Source organism: Pimephales promelas, chromosome 2 (genome assembly GCF_988280905.1).
Source record: "Pimephales promelas chromosome 2, fPimPro1.hap1.1, whole genome shotgun sequence".
NCBI classification, from domain to species: domain Eukaryota; kingdom Metazoa; phylum Chordata; class Actinopteri; order Cypriniformes; family Leuciscidae; genus Pimephales; species Pimephales promelas.
In genome coordinates, this window is record NC_142770.1 from 43,822,964 (window position 1) to 43,828,381 (window position 5,418).

A 5,418-nucleotide genomic window follows, 5' to 3' on the forward strand; every position below is an offset into this window, starting at 1 on the left:
ATTTTCATCATCATGTTTTCATTTAAAGTTCAAATGGCTGTTTTACTCGCTAGAAATAAAAGTAAAGGTTCAGGTTAAGTAACAGGTTAAGTAAGTGTGTGTGTGTGTGAATATTTTGTCTGAGATTCTTAAATTCAGCTTCAGTTTCTGTCGGTCTCTGAACTTTAAACTGTTTAATATGAGTGTAATTCTGCTCATACTGTTGTGACTGATTGTGAGAATAATATTAATGTTATTTTCAGCTTTTCCTGTTTAACTGTCTTCAAAGGGTTAGTTCACCCAAAAATGAAAATTAAGTCATTAATTACTCACCCCCATGCTGTACCAACCCCGTAAGACCTTCGTTCGTCTTCGGAACACAAATGAAGATATTTTTGATTAAATTTGAGAGCTGTATCACTACCACATAGGCTGCCTAAGGGACTGGCTCTTGACGGCCCAGAAAGTCAATGAAGAAAATGTTTAAATATCCCAAGTGACTACCATGGCTCAACTATATGTTTATCAAGCGACGAGAATACTTTTTGTGCGAAAAAAACAAACAAAAATAACGACTTTATTCGACTATTCCTTTTCTTCCTTGTTGGCCTGAAACGAGACTTCCTTAGATTTTCACGACACATGCACGAGAATTGCGATCTCTTTCAACTACCTCAGTTCAGTTCTCGCGCATGAGTCGTGGAAATCTAAGGAAGTCTCGTTTCAGGCCAACAAGGAAGAAAAGGAATAGTTGAATAAACTATTTGTTTTTCGCACAAAAAGTATTCTCGTCGCTTGATAAACTTATAGTTGAGCCACTGTAGTCACATGGAATATTTAAACATTTTCTTCATTGACATTCTGGGCCGACAAGAGCCAGTCCCTTAGGCAGCCAATGTGGTAGTTATACAGCTCTCAAATTTAATCAAAGATATCTTCATTTGTGTACCGAAGATGAACGAAGGTCTTACGGGGTTGGTACAGCATGCACAACAAAATCCACAGTGTTAATTCAACACTGCTCAGAGTGTATTTGGTCCCACTCTACAGAGTGTTAAAGTAACACTGAAGCAGTGTTAAAGTTAATGAGATAATTAAGTGACTAATTGGGTGATGATTGAGTATTAGTGATAAACACCTGCCCTGCTGTTAACGAGCAGAATCACTGAAGGAAAGAGAAACACAAAAACAAAACTGACCTCCAGTCACAGCCTTAGGTTAAATCAATTGAAGATACAAAGAAGACATTAAATCTGTGAAGTTCTCAGCAGAGGAGAATTAAACGACTCCACAAACAGCATTACCAGCTTCACTTATTACTAACCAGAATGACTTTATTTCTGTCAGACTTCTACAGAAGATTTTATTGAGAATTAACAGAGGTTTAGATGTTGATGGTTTAGTCACCATTTAAAAAAATCACCATTATGGTGAACAGTGTTTCCTTTATTTGGGCAATTTGACTCTTGCCTTCTCATGTGATTTTATGGTCTCTGTAACAGTGTTAAACAAAACACATAATTTGTTGCAAAGAAAGCCAAAATCAAAGATGGCCTAGAGATAATGTAATAATTTACAACATAATAAAGGACAAAAAAGCTGCAAAATGTTATAAATAGTTCTAATTCTTTACAACATTTATTTTTGTACATATTAGACATCAAGCTGATTTTTATTTTATTTTTTAATGGAAAAATAATCTTTGGACAAACACACAGACATCAATAATCCACATATGAATCTCATCAATGGTGAAATGCTTTATGCCGCAATGCATTCTGGGAGGCACCATAGTTTAAAACTCTTCACTAGGGCTGGGCGATATATCGGACGATATTGTTATGCGCATCTAATCAGTAAAGCCGGTTCCTTGATTAGTAGTAAATCACCTTCACATGCTTTCAAATTGACGATATGAGTGTTAAATTAAACTGTTATTTAGATAATTAAGTGATTAATTTAGTGATGATTGAGCATTATTGAAGAGACCTGATGATCACAAGCAGAATCGCTGAAGGAGAAAATCACAAATTGTAAGCCACCGTTATGGAGATCAGTGTCTGCTTTAGTTGGGCTCTTGACACTTATATTTTCACTTTAAGTTTTGTTTGCCTGTCGATATTGATTTATAACAGTAATATGTACAAAGGCAACTGTGATCTGATAGTGTTGGTTATGTTTTGACATAATCATGCAATGATATGAAAAATTCATCTTATTCAGATGATTTGGTTAACTTGTTAGCTACAGTTTTGTAGTTCTGCAGCATATCTGTATTTTACTTATAACCTAAAATATTTAATAAAAAATATTCTGATCAAATCACTGTCATCTTTATTCAGTAACACAGATATCAATAATCAGCCTGTCTATCTCAACCGTGGTGACATGTTGCCACCAATCACAACTCATTATTTTCCCACTTGAATATTCTACTCGTCACCGTTGTTGAGAAGCATTGACTGAATCTTGAGGTCTGTGTGTGCCTAAAAGAAAGATTTTTTTTAAACAACTTTTGAGAAATCCATTATATTATATTTAACATTCTGGATGTTTATGCGGAATCTCAGTTATGCAGTAACCAACAGAATACATTTTAAATTATGAAAGTCTTTATATAACCAACATCATTTTATAGTTGTTTATTTTTGTTCATCTGACAGGTTTAACTCAGATGCAACAGCAAATTAAAATATAAAATTGTTAATATAAGGATCAAGAGCCCAACTAAAGTAAACACTCATCTCCATAACGGTGGCTTACAATTAAAATTTTTTTTTCCTTGTGATTCTGCTTTAGGTGTCTTAAATAATGCTCAATCATCACTCATTTAATCACTTAATTATCTAATTAACTTTAACACTCTTGAGTGTGGACTCATGTACACTCCCAGGTGTGTTAGTTTAACACGGGAGATTTTGTCGTGACGACGAGCCGTAGTTAACTGACCAGCTGAGCCATATCGCATTAAATATCGCTGGCGATACATCCTCGATATTAACGCGATTTGGCTCAGCTTGTCAGTGATCTACTATACGGCTCTTTGTAGTAAATGCCGCTCCATCTGAAAGCAGTTGAAGGTGATTTACTACTAATCAAGGAACCGGCTTTACTGATTAGATGCGCATACAATATCGTGCGATATATATTGCCCAGCCCTACTCTTCACCATTGTTGAGTCACCTGTCACCATTGTTGAGATTGATATGCTGATTCATGATGTCTGTTTGTTTAAAAAAAAAGAAGTTTAATGATTTTCTGTCAAACTCTCTGCAGTGCATATAAAAAATCAGAATGTTGATGTTCAGTAAGCTGTCAAAAAAGGTGAAATTTATTTGTTAAAAAAAATTACAACCTTTAGTCAGGGATAATATTAGAGAACCATTATTTTTTATTTACTGTTTTATAATGAAAACTATTATTGCTGAACACCTTTGTTTATTGTTTGCTATGTAACAAACAATATGTTTTGGTAAACATTGTTACAAAGACCAAAATTGTGCTTAAAATACTGAGAGTCAAACTGCCCAACTAAAGGAAACACTGATCACAATAATGGTGACCAAATATTTTAAAACATCAACATCTAAACCTCCGTTCATAGACATCTGACAGAAATAAAGTCATTCTGGTTAGTAATAAGTGAAGCTGGTAATGCTGTTTGTGGAGTCGTTTAATCCTCCTCTGCTGAGAACTTCACAGATTTAATGTCTTCTTTGTATCTTCAATTGATTTAACCTAAGGCTGTGACTGGAGGTCAGTTGTAGTTCTTGTGTTTCTCTTTCTTTCAGTGATTCTGCTCGTTAACAGCAGGGCAGGTGTTTATCACTAATACTCAATCATCACCCAATTAGTCACTTAATTATCTCGTTAACTTTAACACTGCTTCAGTGTTACTTTAACACTCTGTAGAGTGGGACCAAATACACTCTGAGCAGTGTTGAATTAACACTGGGGATTTTGCTGTGTGGGGGTGAGTAATTAATGACTTAATTTTCATTTTTGGGTGAACTAACCCTTTAACTGTGTGATAATCTGAGCTATGGGTTGTTATTAACTGATATTAAATCTGTAGTGAGTCTAATGATGATTTCTGCTGGTTCTGGATCAGCTGTCCGTTGTGTGAAAGTGACCTTTCATGTGCTTTTGATTTTGTAAAGTGACTTTGAGCATCAGATAGAAGCTATATTATCATGTTGGAGAAGGAATTAATATAGATTATCTAGTTAGTTTTCTGATGAAAAGATGTGACAGATGTAATATCTCATACGTGACTGTGTGTGTGTTTTATTTTAGGTTATAGATGAGTCTGATGTTCTGCTGATCATCTGATGGTGAATAAGGATCCACTACAGAGACTGACAGTCAACAGAATCAACAGAGACTGAAGATACAGTGACTTCACTCTAGACATGTACCGGTATTCGGTAATGCGATAAATCGCGGTAATGAATATGCACGATATTGTTATCGCGGGCTCTTCAAAATACAGTGAAAAATAATAGATTTGAATTTAGACTTTTAGAGCGCGCATTAGCTGCTTATTTTCCTTCAACTGCTCAAACACTGCGTGCTGCGCAAAACACGTGCGCACTCTGATGCAAACAATCCCCACATGTATAAGCACTGTGTGTGCATGCGGCAGTGCGCACTAGTCTAATGTAAACAATCCTCACATGGAGTAGAAGCATGGCGGAACGCTCCCGACGATTTATCCCCGCAGGGCTGCCAACTCTCACACATTCCGCTTGAGACTCAATCTTGAGACTTTCAGACAGGACGCCGAATACGCGTGCAGGGATGTTTTTCGACCTGCATTGACCTCTCCGGGGTTAAAGTTCAAAATAGTTCAACTTTTTATTTGTAAAATGGCAAATCGCGTTGTATCTGAAGGGCAACGTTGAATCAAGCGGCCAGCGTCGCACATTCTGCGTCCTGTCTGAAAGGCGATTAACGCATTTGACACTTCACACGCTCTACAGAGAGAAATATCACAATAGCAAAGAGGACACTGACACCGACAGACTAGACAGAGCAGGTTACTTTTGATATTGAATAATACAAACAGTAACCTACCAGTCATTGTAACATGTTGTCACTAAACTTTAAACAATTCAGTTTAGTTACCATATGTTTTGAAAATCACAATTACACATTGTGATGCAAGTTGAGTTTTTTTTTTAGAGACCCACAATGCATCTGTTTTTCTTGAGCATTAAAATATAATTTCATTAAAATATCGTGATAATACCGCATACCGTGATAAAAGCTCAATCAATTAACCACAGCATGAAAATTTGATACTGGCACATGCCTACTTCACTGTTAGAAATTAAAACTTCATTTAGATTTCAACGATCCTCTGACAGACCTGATGAGGCGGCAGTGAAACACCTTTTATTTCACAGCAAATTACACTTTCTCATTCATAGATTAACC